Below are 20,116 nucleotides of genomic sequence, written 5' to 3'. Positions count from 1 at the left end.
AATGGTATCTCTTGTGAGTTGTTCCTCACCCCCTTTTTCCTCTATGGGCAGGGCTACCCAGTCAGACTACAACCTCCATGATGCACTGTGGACAATGACTCCCATGATACTCTCCCTTCAAGAGAGGAGACAATGGTGCATTATTGGAGATGGAGTCTGGTCAGACACTTGCCTCTCCAGGAGAATAGGAGCATGAGGCACCATGGCAGCATTTCCAAATTGAATATTTCAGTTTTCAGATATAATTATTTGGTTAAATTTTTTGGTATTTGAATTTCCACTGAAAACAAACAAACAATCTGTATTTCCTGTAAACAGCCCTTCAACTTCAACTTTTCCCCTCACATAATGCAACCACATATCCCAGTTTTCTTGGGACAGTGTTGGCATTTCATAGGATACCCCAAGATTCAACCAGTCAGCCTCACCTCAATACCGGGAAAAATCATGGAGCAGGTCCTCAAAGAATCAATTTTGAAGCACTTCGAGGAGAGGAAAACAATCAGGAACAGTCAGCATGGATTCACCAAGGGAAAGTCATGCCTGATAAACCTAATTGCCTTCTATGACGAGATAACTGGTTCTGTGGATGAGGGGAAAGCAGTGGATGTGTTATTCCTTGACTTTAGCAAAGCTTTTGATACGGTCTCCCACAGTATTCTTCCCAGCAAGTTAAAGAAGTATGGGCTGGATGAATGGACTGTAAGGTGGATAGAAAGCTGGCTAGATCATCGGGGTCAATGGGTAGTGATCAATGGCTCCATGTCTAGTTGGCAGCCGGTATCAAGCGGAGTGCCCCATGGGTTGGTCCTGGGGCCGGTTTTGTTCAATATCTTCATTAATGATCTGAAGGATGGTGTGGATTGCACCCTCTGCAAATTTGCAGATGACACTAAACTGGGAAGAATGGTAGATATGCTGGACGGTAGGGATAGGATACAGGGGGACCTAGACAAATTAGAGGATTGGGTCAAAAGAAATCTGATGAGGTTCAACAAGGACAAGTGCAGAGTCCTGCACTTAGGACAGAAAAATCCCAGGCACTGCTACAAACTAGGGACCGAATGGCTCGGCAGCAGTTCTGCAGAAAAGGACGTAGGGGTTAGAGTGGACAAGAAGCTGGATATAAGTCAATGGCGTGTCCTTGTTGCCTAGGTGGCTAACAGCATTTTGGGCTGTATATATAGGAGCATTGCCAGCAGATCAAGGGACATGATCATTCCCCTCTATTTGGCATTGGTGAGGCCTCATCTGGAGTACTGTGTCCAGTTTTGGGCCCCACACTACAAGAAGGATGTGGAAAAATTGGAAAGAGTCCAGCGGAGGGCAACAACGATTAGCAAAAAGAAAAGGAGTACTATTGGCACCTTAGAGACTAATCAATTTATTTGAGCATAAGCTTTTGTGAGTGAAGTGAGCTGTAGCTCACGAAAGCTTATGCTTCGCTCACGAAAGCTTATGCTCAAATAAATTAGTTAGTCTCTAAGGTGCCACTAGTACTCCTTTTCTTTTTGCAAATACAGACTAACATGGCTGCTACTCTGAAAAATGATTAGGGGGCTGGAGCCCATGACTTCTGAGGAGAGGCTGAGGGAACTGGGATTGTTTAGTCTGCAGAAGAGAAGAGTGAGGGGGGATTTGATTGCTGCTTTCAACTACCTGAAAGGGCGTTCCAAAGAGGATGGATCTAGTTCTCAGTGGTAGCAGATGACAGAACAAGGAGTAATGGTCTCAAGTTGCAGTGGGGGAAGTTTAGGTTGGATATTAGGAAACACTATTTCACCAGGAGGGTGGTGAAGCACTGGAATGGGTTACCTAGGGAGGTGGTGGAATCTCCTTCCTTTGAGGTTTTTAAGGTCAGGCTTGACAAAGCCCTGGCTGGGATGATTTAGTTGGGGATGGGTCCTGCTTTGAGCAGGGGGTTGGACTAGATGACCTCCTGAGGTTCCTTCCAACCCTGATATTCTATGATTCTCTTTTAGGACACCTGAAATGTTCCAGCTTTTCATTTAATCAATTCTAATGTGGATATTTTTATAGCTACAGCATGGAGACCTGTTGCTAGGCCAGATGGAACCTGATCTGTGTTTGCCAGAAGCAAACAATCCTTTGGAGCAAGCATTCAGTGGAAAAACTGCTTGAAGTGCAGGGAAAGTTGAATGAGCCCAAGCTGCTCTTTTCCCCAGAGTGCAAGTTAACAATGTTTGTTTGAGGTTCCACCATACACTCATTCAGACACTTGGTTACTGGAAAAAACCTTCCACTTTGAGAAATATGCTCATGTCGTAGTGGAGTTGGAAAGTGGCACGTACCAACTTCAGCACACATTTTTAAAAAAAAAAACTATACTGTTGTACAAGTATTTCACAACTATTTCCAAAAGGATATTGCAGAACAAAAAGGGCTTGGGGAAAAGGATGAGAATGAACAGGGGCCTGGAGAAGCTTTGATAGGCAGAGAGATTGAAAAGACTAGGATTGTTACCTTAGAAAGGAAATGAATAAGAGGGCAGATGGTAAAACTATAAAATAATTAGGCTTGGCAGCATGAGATTTTTTTATAATTTTGACAGATAGTTTATTTTTAAGCATTGTTCCTGACTTATCTATTTACATCAGCACAAAATTATGGGTTTTAAGCACTTTTTTATGTCGATCCATTTAAATTTTCACAGTTGTGGGAAACTATGGGGGGGGGCACGAGGCAGTAATTATTTAATGACAGTAAGATGTTGAGATTCATAAAGTTAAAACTATAACTTAAAATATAAATTGTCAACATCACACATCAAAATATACAAAGTAAATATCTTTAAATCAAATTCTAATGTTCTCAGACAGCATTTTCTTTACTTTGCCTCTGTCCAGTTCAATGGTCATTAAATGGAAATATTTTTGTTGTTGGTTTCTGTGCGTAATGTGAAATCAAAGTTTACCGACATTTTCTGATGAAGATCGAATCCCTCCAAGCCTACAAATAATGCATGATTTAGAGAAGGGAGACTGGGAGCTTCTGTTCTCCCTGCCTCCTAACACAAGAACAAGGGGAAATTGAAAGGTGGGACTGTTCTGCAGCCATGTGGATGGCATGACCTCTGACACCTGTCCAGTCCTCTGTGTTGGGGACCCGTGCACTAGATAATCAGGAATACTGCTCTCCCACAGGCAGACAGGACCTAAGCACTAGTAGGTGCATTAGTAGGAGCATTGCCAGCAGATCGAGGGAAGTGATTATTCCCCTCTATTCAGCACTGTTGAGGCCACATCTGGAGTATTGCATCCAGTTTTGGGCTCCCCACTACAGAAGGGATGTGGACAAATTGGAGAGACTCCCGTGGAGGGCAACAAAAGTGATCAGGGGGCTGGGGCACATGACTTACAAGGAAAGGCTGAGGGAACTGGGCTTGTTTAGTCTCCAGAAGAGAAGAGTGAGGCGGGATTTGATAACAGCCTTCAGCTACCTGAAGAGGAGTTCCAAAGACGATGGAGTGGTGGTGTAGGAGGGACAGGTCCTTATTATCTGAACCCCACGGTGGCTGCACCTATGACACCTGGGGCTGGGCCACAGCAGCTTTCATAGCAGACTATTGTGGGAGCAAGGAAGCCTCAGCCCGATGCCCTGTGTGCGCGCACTGTACCCAGGCCTGGCTGTAGCAGGGGCGGATAGAAAAGCATGGAGGGGGGGGAAGGTGGCTTTCAGGTCACTTGTCACCCACAACTGCAGCAGTATCTTTACAGGAGGAGACATGGTGGATTCAGGATCCTGCAACTTCTCTGCCCTGCCCGCCCGCTCCCCTGCTCCTTCTCCCTGCCCCCACTTAGTGCCACCCCAGCTTGGGAAATGTTGCCATAAACCATGCTCTTTGCCCCGTGAGTCAGCTCTCTGGGAACTGCGATGAGAGGAGAAATGATTTATGGAAGCAGGCGTGGAGCCCTTTCCATCCACAGCCCCTAGGCCCAGCCCATCCAACTTGCCTGCCTCCTGGGAAACTCCCCCCTCCTTCCCACATGCCCTTTGTTTCCCTGATAGGGACTCAGCCTCTGCTGCTCTTTAACCCCTGATATCCCAGCCAGGACAGCACCCACTGAAGCCATAAAGCGTAAGCACGGTTAGTCTCTGTATGGCCAATGAGGGCATGCTGGTTTGTAGACAATGCATGGTTATAGCTCAAGGGACCACATGCACGGCCCGTGGCAAGGCCCCGGCCTGCTGCCAGAGTAGCACCTGGGGAGTTCAGTCAAAGGTCAGCCTTGAATGTTGCACCCTCCACTCCTGCATCATAGGGGAGGGGGTATTTTGGGGGCAGGAATGAGGATGGGGAGAGAATAGTGATGTAAAGCCAGCTAAGTCCTGCCCCTGCACTCAGCTGAGCCACGCCAGAGTAGGGAAGGGGTGGAGCCAAGCCCTTTTGACATGCTGGCTATTCTGCACCTATGCAAAGCAACACAGGGGTACAAATTAGAGCTGTCCTAAGGCCAAACCAGCCCCCACAGTTCTCAAACTGGCAGAAGGGGCATTGCTGCCTGATGAGCCCCACAGTTTCTGTTCAAAGAGTTTGGCGCAAAGCATGTAGCTTGGGAAACAGAAGAGACAATATGCAAGTCATCATGATCTTCCTCCTCCTCACCACGAAACAGCTTCCTCATCCCCCTTTTATTGCCAGCCTCTAGAACTGGTCAAAAAAAATTTGTAACAAAAACCAGTTTCAACAACACTAAAATTTGTCATGGGAAAACTTCATCTCTCTCTCTCTGCCCCCACCCCCCCATCATCTTCCTCATCCCCTTTTTACTGCCATCCTCAAGAGCCAGTTGAAATATAAAAATGAAAAACAAGGTTGTGACAACAATGACATTTTTCTGTGGAGAAATCTGATTTGTGTGAACATTTCTGGGTTTTCCACAATGCTTGTCAAAAATATTTCGTTTTGAAGTTTGAAATCCCACTTTACTTAAACAAAAATAAATTCTTTATTTTATCATTTCCTTTCTCCACCCCCCACCAGTGGAAAAAAAGTAGGAAAAAGTAGATGAGAAGTGAGAGGTTTTCATTTAACTGGAGACTCAACTGATCAGAGCTGGAGAACATAAGTAGGTACCCAGAACTCCAGAGAGGTGAAGGCCAGAAGCATGACAGAAAGCTTCCAAGCTACACACTTGGGAATACACAGGCAGAAAATCACATGCAACATTGATTGCTCCTGACACAACACAGACCACAGCAATGAATCCAGAAATATTTTATTCTACTTTGCACCTGTCTAGCAAAGTGGTCCAAAAAAATTAATTAATTAAAAAATGGACAGCAGAAAAATGGTAAAAAGAGTTTTATATTTATTTGGGTCCATCTTGAACCCTGCAAAATGAAAACACCTTGGAAATGAATTCATATGGACCAATTTTTTTCAGAATTGGAGAATGTTAGAGTATATTATTCTGATTTCCCATATTTTATTTTCTGTCCCCCCCCCCATTTCTTTCCATCTCCCTGTACCCCAAGTCATATTTGGAGAAAATCTGTTTAAAATGGCCAGAAAGAAAAGAGAAAAAACAAAAGGGGTGGGAAGGAGAGGGGGGATGACAAATGAAAAGAAGGAACACTCCAAAGAAAAAAATCTATTAAAAAATTAAGAATTTTGAAAATGGACAATTTTTCACCAAAATAATGATATGGGGAACAGAATCCTGAGTCCTGTGTACAAACCATTATGCCACTCTCCTCCAGATGTACAGTCCCTTCAACTGAAGGGCTTGTACTTCTTGAGACAGTCTTGCTCTGGACTGCCGGGCACATGTGGAAACATCTGGGCCAGAAGATGCTAGCCAACTACAGATGCCTACAGCAGCCCAGAGGTGGAAGGATAACAGTCTTCAGATATGGTAAGGGCTGTTATAAAGAGGACTGCGATTAATTGTTCTTCCCCATCATGGCTGCTTTTTCACCCTGGGCAGGATGAAGGTGTGTGGTGAGGTGCACGCACCAGTGGGCTACATTCACGTGGTGGGGGCCGGTGCCACTGTGATCAGCAAGAGCCCAGGAGCGAACGCCACCCTCACAGTGATTGAAGGAAGAATCTGGATGGAGCCAGGGGTCCAGTTTTACATCTCAGAGGCGCTGCTGCTGGAGTGAATTTTCCAATTCCCTTCTTGGATGCTCTGCTGAGCCTGTCTCTCAGGGTTATAACCTCTGTTGTTCTAAGCTGGCAGGTGGGGCATTGCTATGGAGGGAGCCCCAAGGTCTCTGCTGAGAGGGTTTGGCACAGAGTATGCAGCCTGGGAAGCAGAAGACAATGTGGAAATCATCATCATCATCTTCCTCATCCCTATAACCACCACCAGGATCAGTCAACCTCCAGTTAGTGGAGGCTAGGGGGACAATTCCCTGGGTGCAGGCTGCCCTATAACCCCCTGCCACAAGGTTTTATTGAACCTTCTTCTGAAGCATCTAGTGCCAGCCACAATCAGCTGGAGGAGTCTGGGTTAAATGGACCCACGGGTTTGATCCAGTGGGACAATTCCTGGGTATCATCCCATTCCTCATCATTTCCTCCAGTTCTTACCAGGCCTTGCATCAGTCATGCTCCTCACAGCAGGGATGGGGTTTACCACATGCCATCATTTCTGTATAAAGCTTATACAGGGTAAATTCATAAATTGTTCACCCTTTCTATCACTGATAGAGAGACATGCACAGCTGTTTGCTCCCCCAGGTATTAATCACTTACTCTGGGTTTATTAATAAACAAAAGTGATTTTATTAAGTATAAAAAGAAGAGTTTAAGTGGTTTCAAGTAATACCAGCCAGAACAAAGTAAGTCACAAAGCAAAATAAAACAAAACACACAAGTCTAAGCTTAATACATTAAGAAACAGATTACAGGTAATATCTCACCCTCAAAGATGTTCCAATAAGCTTCTTTCACAGACTAGACTCCTCCCTAGTCTGGGCCTAATCCTTTCTCCTGGTACAGTCTTTGTTAGATCCAGCAGACATCTCAGCTGGTAAACAGGGGGTTCTCTCATGACTGGCTGCACCCTTTTCCCTGCTCCACCCCCATTTATAGGTTTGGCACAAGCTGGGAATCTTTTATCTGTGCTTGTCCCCACCCCAGCCTCATCAATGGAAAAGAACAAGGATTAAGACGGGTTCTAGTATCATGTGACATGGTCACATGTCACTGTAAGACCCCCCCCCCCCCAATCTCCATTCTTCTTGGGTTGGCCCACATGTACACAGGAAGGTTTGCAGGTAAATAAACCATTTACAACCAATTGTCCTAGTCAAGGGGAGCCATCAAGATTCTAAACCACCATTAATGACCCACACTTTGCATAATTACAATCGGACCTCAGAGTTATACTTCACATTTCTAGCTTCAGATACAAGAATGATACATGCATGCAAATAGGAGGAATATATTTAGTAGGTGATAACCTTTGTTAGAATACCTTACAAAAGACCTTTTGCAGAAAGCATATTCCAGTTACATCTTATTTATACTCATAAGCATATTTCCATAAAATATAGGGAGTGCAACATCACACCCCTCTCCAGGGCTTTCAGTGTTATTAACAAGACATGTTACAATGCACTTACACCAAGCTCCCTGCTGAGCTGGGTCTGATCTCCCTCCAGGCAACAGCAGAACCTCGCCAGGAAGTTCCCTCATTTCACATGCAAGGCTTGTTATTTAATGCCAGGTCACTGCTGCTGCTGCTACCACCTCCCTCTTTCTTCCTTTTTGCCTCTCTTCCTCCTTCTCTGGGAGGCTCACATCCAGGGCCAGATTAACTCTCCTGTGGGCCTGGAGCTATTAGATTTTGTGGGGCCCCTGGGGGCTTGGAGTGCAGGAGTGGACTCAGGGCTGGGGCACAGGATTGGGGTACAGGATGGCATGCAGCTCCAGCTGGGGGGGGGCAGGGATGGAACAAGGGGATGGGGTGCAGCAGGAGGTTTGGGGTGCAGGCTCTGGGTGGGAGTTGGGGTGTGAGAGGGGGCTCAGAGCTGGGACAGGGGGTTGGGGTGCAGATGGGGGCATAAGGTCTGGGAGGAAGTTTGGGTGCAGGAAGGGGCTCTGGGCTGAGGTAGGGGTGTAGGCTCCAGCTGGGAGGCACTTACCTCAAGTGGCTCCTAGTCAGCGGCACAGCAGGGATAAGGCAGGATCCCTGCCTACCATGACTCCATGCTGCTCTGCTCCCCAAAGTGGCCGGCATATCCAGCCCCTAGCATATGCCCATGCCCACAGGTGCTGCCCCCCACAGTTATAGTTCCTGGCCAATGGGAGCTGGTGCTGGGGGAGGGGGAAGCATGCAGAGATTCCCTGAACACCCCTTGCCTAAGGGCTGCAGGAGCATGCCAGCACTCACAGCTCCAGCCCTACGGAGCAGCAGGGGCCGCCAAGGCTCGGTGTCCAGGCCCAGAGTGTGGAGGCTTGCTACAGGCCAGATGAAAAGAAGCAGCGGGCTGCATCCGGCCCACGGGCCCCCACTTAGCCTGAGGCCCTGGGCTGCAACCCCTAACACCCCGGCATTAATCCAGCCCTGCTCACATCACATCAGCTCCCTGGGAGATTGGCTCAGATGTTCTGAATCCTTTTGCAAAGGCTGTAAGAAGGCCCAGATTGCTCTTTAAATAACCTTCCTCCCCCAGCACTCTGTGTCCAGGTAATGAGCCTGATCAGCAATACAGCTGGCAAATGTCCTATGTGATTGACAATGTGTGGAGTCATTTGAGCTTGACTACTTCTCTGGGTGAATGATCAGCAGTCACTTAGATTGCAAAGGATTAATGCTTCATTCTGTATACTCAGGTTTCAGGTATAAATAGTTTATAAGTGGTTAACAGATGTCTTACTAAATGATTAATCAATTGTTAGAGAGACAAGGTGGGTGTTAACCAACCATAGCATATGCTATTCATATCTGTAACTTGCTTAGAGCATCTGTTAATCACTGAGTGATCCTTTTTAAGAGACAGAAGGTGGGTGAGGTCCAAAAAGATATTATCTCACCCACTTTGTCTTTCTGAGATCCTAGGACTGATAAAGGTTACAAAAACATTGCATAATCCTTCATAAGACATTTATAAATAGAAATATCATGTAGAGTGTGACCAATGAATTTATAGCACCTGGGATAGTGGTAACTCCAGGACTATGTCAATACAGTTCCAGAGACAGATGCATTCAGGGACTGAAACACTTACTGGAATTGAATGTTGTAACTTGGGTGTCTCTGCTTAATGAGCTGAAGATGGTGCATTAATGTAACTATATAACCCATACCATTCAGTGGGGTGCCCAGTCACTCTCTGGTGGTTGTTTGGATATGGACCCATTGAAGAGCCTACTAAAGGGTCAAGCTTTTCAGCTCAGGCAACAGGGGCTCCTACTTTTAAGATCTAGAGGTTACAGGTTCAATCCTCACTGCCAAAGCTGGGGCATTGTGTTGCAAGTGGCGGCCCACGTGATTCAGTGCATAGGTGGGGATTATGTAACACCTTTCTGATGTGTACTACAAGTCCCCACTCTGTGGCTGAGCCAAAGAAGCTAGCTGGCTGCTGCTTTTCCCACGTAATGGCTACAGTCCTGTAGCTCAAGTAGGGGCAGGTGCTGCAATGCTGAAGGCCCCACATTCAAATCCTAACGACTACCCCATGGCTACCAATCTGATCTCAGCAGCTGAAAGTGAAACTGTGCCTCTGCATCTTTTTTTGCCAGTAATAAAGATGCTGAGAGCCAATTTTCCCTGTTATTTACACCTCCACACTCCCATTGGCTTCAAATTCTTCCCTCAGATATACCTGTGTGCCATTCCTGCCTTCAGGGATATGACACCGGGTAAATGAAGACAGAATGTGAAGACAGTGAAGCAAAGCGAAGCGAAGTGAAGTCAGTCCCTGCAGTTGGGACTTAGGCCTTGTCTACACTCCACAGTTTTGTCGACAAAAGTCAACTTTTGTAGACAAAACAGTGGAGGTGTACACACAACAACGCTCCTCCTGCTATTTTAACTCCCCTGCTATGTTGACAAAACAAAACCACCTTGACAAGCGGCATAGAGCTCTTTGCTATATAGTTAGAGCGATGCAGTATCAGTATAGACAGTGCACTTGCTTACGTTGCCCTAACTGGCCTCCAGGAAGTGTCCCTCAGTGCCCATCAATGACGCTCTGGTCAGCAGTTTGAACTCCACTGCCCTGCAGGTACACAGGTGCCCTCCCCCCTTTAAAGGCCCAGGAATTTTTGAAATTTGTCTTTCTATTTGCTCGGTGTGGACTGTTCACACAGCATCTTCCTAGCTGACCATGCCAGCTTGCCGCAACAGACACGCCCCCTCATGGAGCTGTTCGATCTGCTGGGTCTGTGGGGAGAGAAGGCTGGGAAGTTGCAGCTTTGCTCAAGCCATAGGAATCTGGATATTTGCAGGCAGATTGCTTGCGGCCTGCCGGAGAAGAGACATGAAAGGGGCACGCAGCAGTGCCGTCCTAAGAGCAAGAAGCTGAGGCAGGCATATCAGAAGGCAAGGGAGGGCAACCAGCACTCTGATGCAGCGCTGAAGACAAGGAGCTGCATGTCACCCTCGGCAGTGACCCCACCGCCATGAGCCCACAGAATTCTTTGCGGGGACTGGAGGCAGTGGCCAGCGGAGTCAACCCTGAGGATGAAGTGGTGGATGAGGAAGTGGAGTTGGAGGAAGATGTGGGACATGCGACAGGGTTATCTGGCGACAGAGCCTGTTCAGCTACGCAGCGAGGGCCTGGCAGAAAAGTTTGTTAATGCTTGCAGGGCTGTCCCAGGAATGTTCCATAGAGAGCTCTAGGAAACTTTCCTGTAGGTATTCTGAAATCCTCTGCCAAAGGTTCTTTGGCAGAGCTGCCTTGTTTCTCCCCCCCGGTAGGAAACTTTGCCGTGCCAAACAGCAATTATTTCTGTAGGGACTACAACGGCACACAGGCGAGCAGCATACAGAGCTGGTTTGAAGCCACACACATGCAGGAGATGCATGCTTGGATCCTGGGTTACTCTCAGGAGTGAGATATCAGGTTCGATTACCCCAGCCTGTGAAAAGGGTGCCAATATTCTCTCTAGGCGTGTGTAGTGACCGTCTTTACAAATCACCCAGACCCTTTGTCCCTTCTTGCCCACTGTCCCTTCCCCACTTGCCAACCTCCCCACCCCTTGCTGAACTCACCATATTTGGGACTCTCACTGAGCTGTGTGCTAGCAAAGGGACAGTGAGAAAGAGGTGTATGAGACTTCTGTGACTCTCAGGTTTCAGTGCACTCACAATACTCTCTCTGTTCATTGTTTCTTTGGCTTTTGCATATGTGCCCTGGAGGACCAATGCCTACACACCCATGGAGTGCCTCTGTCAGATACGGATGCAAACCAGGAAGAGTAAGGAGGATATGTTTAGAGCTGTTCTGTAGTCAACAGATGAAGCACAAAGCAAAACAAGAGGTTGGAGGGAGACAATGAATAAAAAACTTAGGCTGGATAACCTGGAAAGGAGACAAGGGCAGGAGCGGATGACAGATGGACAGGAGCAGATGATAAAGCGACTGGAGGGCCAGACAGAGTTGCTCAAGTCCCTCATTGTGCTGCTGTCTGAGCATTTCCATGCATGACTCCCCCAGCAGCCAATCCAGAAAAGTGTTTCATGCCCTCCCCAAACTCCCCCAACACAATCCTAGCATGTTCCTGTTCTGTCACAGTACCCCTTGCAATCCACTCCTAGAGACTGGTTTCATGATGAAAGCTGGAGTTACACACAGCTGAGAGAACCTGAACCAAGAGACCATTCCTCATTGCCATGTCCTCTGTTTGCAAAAAAAAAAAAAAAAGGGTGTTTTGTCCTCTAATTAGAGTCTAGTCTGAATTTTACCAGCTACTACCATGTCATGACACAAATAAAGACTCATTTTTTTTCAAAGAATCACAAAATCATAGAATGATAGAATCATAGAATATCAGGGTTGGAAGGGACCTCAGGAGGTCATCTAGTCCAACCCCCTGCTCAAAGCAGGACCTATCCCCAACTAAATCATCCCAGCCAGGGCTTTGTCAAGGAAGGAGATTCCACCACCTCCCTAGGTAACCCATTCCAGTGCTTCACCACCCTCCTGGTGAAAAAGTTTTTCCTAATATCCAACCTAAACCTCCCCCACTGCAACTTGAGACCATTACTCCTTGTTCTGTCATCAGCTACCACTGAGAACTAGATCCATCCCCTTTGGAACCCCCTTTCAGATAGTTGAAAGCAGCTATCAAATCCCACCTCGATCTGCTAGCAATGCCCCTACATATACATCCCAAAATGCCATTGGCCTTCTTGGCAACAAGGACACACTGTTGACTCATATCCAGCTTCTCGTCCACTGTAACCCCTAGGTCCTTTTCTGCAGAACTGCTGCCGAGCCATTCGGTCCCTAGTCTGTAGCGGTGCATTGGATTCTTCCGTCCTAAGTGCAGGACTCTGCACTTGTACCTTGTTGAACCTCATCAGATTTCTTTTGGCCCAATCCTCTAATTTGTCTAGGGCCCTCTGTAGCCTATCCTTACCCTCCAGCGTATATACCTCTCCTCCCAGTTTAGTGTCATCTGCAAACTTGCAGAGGGTGCAATCCACACCATCCTCCAGATCATTTATGAAGATATTGAACAAAACCGGCCCCAGGACCGACCCTTGGGGCACTCCACTTGATACCGGCTGCCAACTAGACATGGAGCCATTGATCACTACCCGTTGAGCCTGACGATCTAGCCAACTTTCTATCCACCTTATAGTCCATTCATCCAGCCCATACTTCTTTAACTTGCTGGCAGGAATACTGTGGGAGACCGTGTCAAAAGCTTTGCTAAAGTCAAGGAACAACACGTCCACCACTTTCCCCTCATCCACAGAGCCAGTTATCTCATCATAGAAGGCAATTAGATTAGTCAGGCCAAGTCATGACTTGCCCTTGGTGAATCCATGCTGACTGTTCCTGATCACTTTCCTCTCCTCTAAGTGCTTTAGAATTGATTCCTTGAGGACCTGCTCCATGATTTTTCCAGGACTGAGGTGAGGCTGACTGGCCTGTAGTTCCCAGGATCCTCCTTCTTCCCTTTTTTAAAAGATGGGCACCAGATTAGCCTTTTTCCAGTTGTCCGGGACTTCCCCCGATCGCCAGGAGTTTTCAAAGATAATGGCTAATGGCTCTGCAATCACATCCGCCAACTCCTTTAGCACTCTCGGATGCAGCGCATCCGGCCCCATGGATTTGTGCTCGTCTAGCTTTTCTAAGTAGTCCCTGTCATAAATATAAAGGGAAGAGTAAACTCCTTTAAAATCCCTCCTGGCCAGAGGAAAAATCCTCTCACCTGTAAAGGGTTAAGAAGCTAAAGGTAACCTCGCTGGCACCTGACCAAAATGACCAATGAGGAGACAAGATACTTTCAAAAGCTGGGAGGAGGGAGAGAAACAAAGGGTCTGTGTCTATATGCTGCTTTTGCTGGGGATAGAACAGGAATGGAGTCTTAGAACTTTTAGTAAGTAATCTAGCTAGGTATGTGTTAGATTATGATTTCTTTAAATGGCTGAGAAAAGAACTGTGCTGAATAGAATGAATATTCCTGTCTGTGTGTCTTTTTTTGTAACTTAAGGTTTTGCCTATAGGGATTCTCTATGTTTTGAATCTAATTACCCTGTAAGGTATCTACCATCCTGATTTTACAGAGGTGATTCCTTTACTTCTATTAAAAGTCTTCTTGTAAGAAAACTGAATGCTTTTTCATTGTTCTCAGATCCAAGGGTTTGGGTTTGTGGTCACCTATGCAAATTGGTGAGGATTTTTACCAAACCTTCCCCAGGAAGTGGGGTGCAAGGGTTGGGAGGATTTTGGGGGGGAAAGACATGTCCAAACTACGTTTCCCAGTAAACCCAGTTAAAGTTTGGTGGTGGCAGTGGAAATTCAAAGGGCAAAGGGTAAAGTTAATTTGTACCTTGGGGAAGTTTTAACCTAAGCTGGTAAAAGTAAGCTTAGGAGGTTTTCATGCAGGTCCCCACATCTGTACCCTACAGTTCAGAGTGGGGAAGGAACCTTGACAGTCCCAAACCACTTCTTTCTCCAGAGAGGTCTAGTCACCCCCTTCCCATGCTGTGCTGCCCAGTGCAGTAGTCTGGGAGCTGACCTTGTTCGTGAAGACAGAGGCAAAAAAAGCATTGAGTACATTAGCTTTTTCCACATCCTCTGTCACTAGGTTGCCTCCCTCATTCAGTCAGGGGCCCACACTTTCCTTGACTTTCTTCTTGTTGCTAACATACCTGAAGAAACCCTTCTTGTTACTCTCAACATCTCTTGCTAGCTGCAACTCCAGGTGTGATTTGGCCTTCCTGATTTCACTCCTGCATGCCCGAGCAATATTTTTATACTCTTCCCTGGTTATTTGTCCAATCTTCCACTTCTTGTAAGCTTCTTTTTTGTGCTTAAGATCAGCAAGGATTTCACTGTTAAGCCAAGCTGGTCACCTGCCATATTTACTATTCTTTCTACACAGCGGGATGGTTTGTCCCTGTAACCTCAATAAGGATTCTTTAAAATACAAGTTTCAGAGTAACAGCCGTGTTAGTCTGTATTGGCAAAAAGAAAAGGAGGACTTGTGGCACCTTAGAGACTAACCTCAAATAAATTGGTTAGTCTCTAAGGTGCCACAAGTACTCCTTTTCTTTTTTCATAAGCCAGAAAGGAATTTCTTGAAAGCCCCATAGTGAAAAACATATCACCTTCTGGAGAATGCAGGCATCAATTCTGCTACCTCTCACACGCTAAGCGAGCGCTCTACCATTTGAGCTAATTCCCCAGGTTGTTGCTATGCCGACACTGGGATTCGCTATGTGTACACTGGCACTTAGGTTGGTATAATTTACGTGGCTCAAGCGTGTGGATTAATCGCACCTCTGAGTGATGTAAGTTATATCTAAATACTTTGTAGTGTAGCCATAACCTATATCTGACCTATCAGTCCTCACCCTCAAAGGAAATCTGCACAATGCCTTCAAAAGACAAACTTGGGAACTTAAATTCATAGCTCTGCGAGGCACTAAAAATCAGGAACTGAATAGAGACGCTGGATTTATGGCTTCTTACAACAATTCGTAACCTATTAACTCCACTTTTTGTCCTATGACTGCAGAGGTGTTAATGGGCCACTCTACCTTGAACGGTTCCTTACCATATGTGCTAATTACTTATGCTAAACAATCTGTTCCACCTTGCATTTTGCTGTGACACTGAGTACCTTGCTGAGACCTGAAGGAGAGCTCCCTGTGACTCAGTAGCTTGTCTCCCTCACCAACCGAAGTTGGTCCAATAAACGATATTCCCTCACCCACTTTGTCCCTCTTTTAAGATCAAGAGTTTCAAAAGTGACTAGCCGTGTAGGGGCACCCAAATGGAAACCTCTTAAAGGGCCACACACCCTTTGAAAATCAGGTCCCTTTAAAGGATTTCTCAAGGGGGGACACCAAAGTCAGTAGGCACTTTCAAAAATCTTGGCTGTGGCCTAGTGGACTGGATTGGGAATTCAGGAAACCTCCATTCTTTTCCCAGCTCTGGCATGCTGGGCAACCTTGGCACATCACTACCCTTTGCTGTACTTCAGTTTCCCCATCTGTAAAATGGTAAAGTGATTTGAGATCTACTCATGAAGAGTACTAGGTATTATTATTACTAATGGCTAGACTTGGCCCGAGGAGTTACTTACTCTGTAAGGAGTAATCCCAGGTACCTGAGTCCTGAGCGGTCAACGCTGGAACATGACACCTATCTGTCTAGTGGCTGTAAAGTCAGTGACATAATCATGCCAACACTAAGGTTGTTTACTATCACAGTGTACATTTGTTGCCCTAAATCTAGTCGCTTATGTAACCGTACCACTCTTTCAAATGCCGACTTGCTGCTCAGCTGATAACACACACTGTGAATTCTGTGGGTTTATTGTACTGATCTACTCTGCTGATTGCTACTGGCTCTCTAGTATATTAGCTGCTGATTCCACAGAGGTCCCCATGGGTATTTACAGGAGTCCAGAGCTTCCAGGATTCCTTGTCGTCATACTGAGTGAGAGCAGTTCAAAGGTCAGATCCTCAGTTAGTGAAAACAGGCATAGCTCCTTTGCAGCCATTTCCATCAGCTGAGAAGCTGTGCCTATGTTTCTATATAGAGCAACGTGCCTTCTGATATATCCTTTAAATAATTTTTAATGCTGTAAGCGGGACTCATCCCTTGAGTGTCTCTTTGTGGCTGGGTGCAGTACTGTAGTCCTTTCCCTGCTCCTGGTGTCCCTGTAGGGGATGAGGTGGACGAAGTTTTCTTCAGGCAACTAACAGAGTTACTGAGGCCCTGGTTCTCATGGGGGACTTCAATCACTCCGTTATCTGCTGGGAGAGCAATACAGCAGTACACAGACAATCCAAGAAGTTTTTGGAAAGTGTAGGGGACAATTTCCTGGTACAAGTGCTGAAGGAACCAACTAGGGGTAGAGCTCTTCTTGACCTGCTGCTCACAGACAGGGAAGAATTAGTAGGGGAAGGAAAAGTGGAGGGGAACCTGGGAGGCAGTGACCATGAGATGGTTGAGTTCAGGATTCTGACGTGAGGAAAAAAGGACTCTGGACTTCAGAAAAGCAGACTTTGACTCCCTTGGGGAACTGATGGCAGGATCCCCTGGGAGAATAACATGAGGGGGAAAGGAGTCCAGAAGAGCTGGCTGTATTTTAAAGAATCCTTATTGAGGTTGCAGGAACAAACCATCCCGAGGTGTAGAAAGAATAGTAAATATGGCAGGCGACCAGCTTGGCTTAACAGTGAAATCCTTGCTGATCTTAAACACAAAAGAGAAGCTTACAAGAAGTGGAAGATTGGACAAATGACCAGGGAGGAGTATAAAAATATTGCTCAGGCATGCAGGAGTGAAATCAGGAAGGCCAAATCACACTTGGAGTTTCAGCTAGCAAGAAATGTTAAGTGTAACAAGAAGGGTTTCTTCAGGTATGTTAGCAACAAGAAGAAGGTCAGGGACAGTATGGGCCCCTTGCTGAATGGGGGAGGCAACCTAGTGACAGAGGATGTGGAAAAAGCTAATGTACTCAATGCTTTTTTTGCCTCTGTCTTCACGAACAAGGTCAGCTCCCAGACTACTGCACTGGGCAGCACAGCATGGGAAGGGGGTGACTAGACCTCTCTGGAGAAAGTGGTTCAGGACTATTTAGAAACGCTGGACAAGTACAAATCCACGAGGCTGGATACACTGCATCCCAGGGTGCTAAAGGAGTTGGCGGATGTGATTGCAGAGCCATTGGCCACTATCTTTGAAAACTCCTGGCGATCGGGGGAGGTCCCGGATGACTGGAAATAGACTAATGTAGTGCCCATCTTTAAAAAAAGGGGAGAATAAGGATCCAGAGTACTACAGGCCAGTCAGCCTCACCTCAGTCCCTGGAAAAATCATGGAGCAGGTCCTCAAGGAATCAATTCTGAAGCACTTAGAGGAGAGGAAAGTGATCAGGAACAGTCAGCATGGATTCACCAAGGCCAAGTCATGCCTGACTAACCTAATTACCTTCTATGATGAGATAACTGGCTCTATGGATGAGGGGAAAGCAGTGGACATGTTATTCCTTGACTTTAGCAAAGCTTTTGATACAGTTCCCACAGTACTCTTGGCAGCAGGTTAAAGTATGGGCTGGATGAATGCACTATAAGGTGGATAGAAAGCTGGCTAGATCATCGGGCTCAACGGGTAGTGATCAATGGCTCCATGTCTAGTTGGCAGCCGGTATCAAGCGGAGTGCCCAAAGGGTCGGTCCTCGGGCCGGTTTTGTTTAATAACTTCATAAATGATCTGGAGGATGGTGTGGATTGCACCCTCTGCAAGTTTGCAGATGACACTAAACTGGGAGGAGTGGTAGATATGCTGGAGGGTAGGGCTAGCATACTGAGGGACCGAGACAAATTAGAGAATTGGGCCAAAAGAAATCTGATGAGGTTCAACAAAGACAAGTGCAGAGTCCTGCACTTAGGATGGAAGAATCCCATGCACTGCTACAGACTAGGGACTGAGGGGCTAGGCAGCAGCTCTACAGAAAAGGACCTAGAGGTTAGAGTGGACGAGAAGCTGGATATGAGTCAACAGTATGCCCTTGTTGCCAAGAAGGGTAACGGCATTTTCGGATGTATATGTAGGGGCATTGCCAGCAGATCAAGGGATGTGATCATTCCCATCTATTTGGCATTGGTGAGGCCTCATCTGGAGTACTCTGTCCAGTTTTGGGCCCCACATGACAAGAAGGATGTGGAAAAATTGGAAAGAGTCCAGCGGAGGGCAACAAAAATGATTAGGGGGCTGGAACACATGACTTATGAGGAGAGGGTGAGGGAACTGGGATTGTTTAGTTTGCAGAAGAGAAGAATGAGGGGGGATTTGACAGCTGCTTTCAACTACCTGAAAGGGGGTTCCAAAGAGGATGGATCTAGACTGTTCTCAGTGATAGCAGATGACAGAACAAGGAGTAATGGTCTCAAGTTGCAGTGGGGGAGGTTTAGGTTGGATATTAGGAAAATCTTTTTTACTAGGAGGGTGGTGAAACACTGGAATGGGTTACCTAGGGAGGTGGTGGAATCTCCTTCCTTAGAGATTTTTAAGGTCAGGCATGACAAAGCCCTGGCTGGGATGACATAGTTGGGGATTGGTCCTGATTTGAGCAGGGGGTTGGACTAGATGACCTCCTGAGGTCCCTTCCAACCCTGATATTCTATAATCCTATGTCAACCTCCCCTGGTGGGATTTCAGTGGGTCAGCCCTCTGGCCAGGTCACACAGCCAAAATGAGCCCCTTCTGGGGTGGCAGAGTCCAATAAACAAACAATCTATCTGGTCTCACCAAAGTCTTCAGCCCTGGCTCTGAACCCTTTAAATTCAGCCCTTCACTCTGGCTTCCAAACAAGTCCTGTTCCATTCTTGGGGCTTAGGTTAGGTTGATCCCCCGATTCTTCGGGTTGACACCAGTTTGCTGGTGGGGGACTCAGGCCTGCCCACTACTCCAGATCCCAATCCAGGGACCTGATAAACATCAGCCATATACTGCTCAATTCAGTTTAGGGTGACCAGCTGTCCCGATAAAATCGGGACTGTCCCGATGTTTAGTTCTTTGTCCTGTGTCCCGACCGATGCACGGTGGGGACGCCATTTGTCCCGATATTGTGGCTTTGGCTGCTCCGGCGGGTTTTGTTTTTTTTTGCTTCCCCCATGTGTCCCGATATTTTTTCCGTTTCATCTGGTCACCCTAATTCAGTTTGTGGTTGCTACTTCCCTAGAGTGAACACCTTTTCAAAAGGTAAAAGTGGGACACATGCAGGAGCCCTGCCCACCTCTGTGGCTTCACCCCTGCTCCTCCTCTTCCCTCCAAGGCCCTGCCCCCTGGCCAAGCCAGAAGCTGGAGCGGGGCCATGGTAAGAGCCACACAGGGAGCCCCAGCTGCTGTGGAGAGCCCCGGACTCTCCGCCTGCCCTGGGTGTGGGATTGGGATGCCAGAGAGCAGCCCCCAGCCCATGTCCCTGCCCTCGTGGTGTCGCTGCCCAGGGCAGGTGGAGGGTCCGGAGTCCCTGGTCAGGTCCCGCTCTCCCTGCTAACCCAGCTATACAAATGCAGCTGCAGATAAACCCTGGCTGATCCTCAGGCTCCTGTGGCCAGAGAGAAACACATTTCCCTGCTCCTCTGCTCCCAGACAGCTTCCACACTGCCCTGCTAAGGGCCTGAAGCTCCTTTTACCTGAGCCTGCTGGGCTCTGACTGGCTGGCACTAGCCCTTGGAAGGTCACATATCTGTAGTTTCCAAGATGGCTGCTCCTGACAGGCCTGCAGGAGCTCCTTTGTTGCTGCATTCCCCCCCACCCCTTTGCTGCTTCCTGGGGCAGGGTGTACCAGGACCATGGGGCCCCCTGTAGAGAGCCCTAAAGGCCAGGTGCACCCTGTCACAAACACCTTCATCTCAATGAATAGGCTGCTCATACAACACTTACCCCCAATGCTCACCTTTGAGAAGTTTCTCCGTTGTCCTTTGGGTCGTGTGCCCAATAT

General features: G+C 47.1%; 1 protein-coding gene across 1 annotated transcript in view; it reads right to left on the bottom strand.

Moving 5' to 3' along the window:
- Positions 1-7,627, bottom strand: part of LOC311521802 (membrane-spanning 4-domains subfamily A member 15-like) — a 43,962-nt gene extending 36,335 nt beyond the window's left edge. The window contains exon 1 of the mRNA XM_084630405.1: positions 7,597-7,627. The gene's annotated coding sequence lies outside the window, so the exon portion shown is untranslated. The remainder of the gene's footprint in view (positions 1-7,596) is intronic.
- Positions 7,628-20,116: the final 12,489 nt, after the last annotated feature.

The sequence above is a fragment of the Lepidochelys olivacea genome (genome assembly GCF_965140295.1).
Source record: "Lepidochelys olivacea isolate rLepOli2 genome assembly, chromosome: 6".
Lineage (NCBI taxonomy): Eukaryota > Metazoa > Chordata > Testudines > Cheloniidae > Lepidochelys > Lepidochelys olivacea.
Note: the sequence above shows the minus strand (reverse complement) of the source record. Positions and strands in the feature narration are given on the sequence as shown.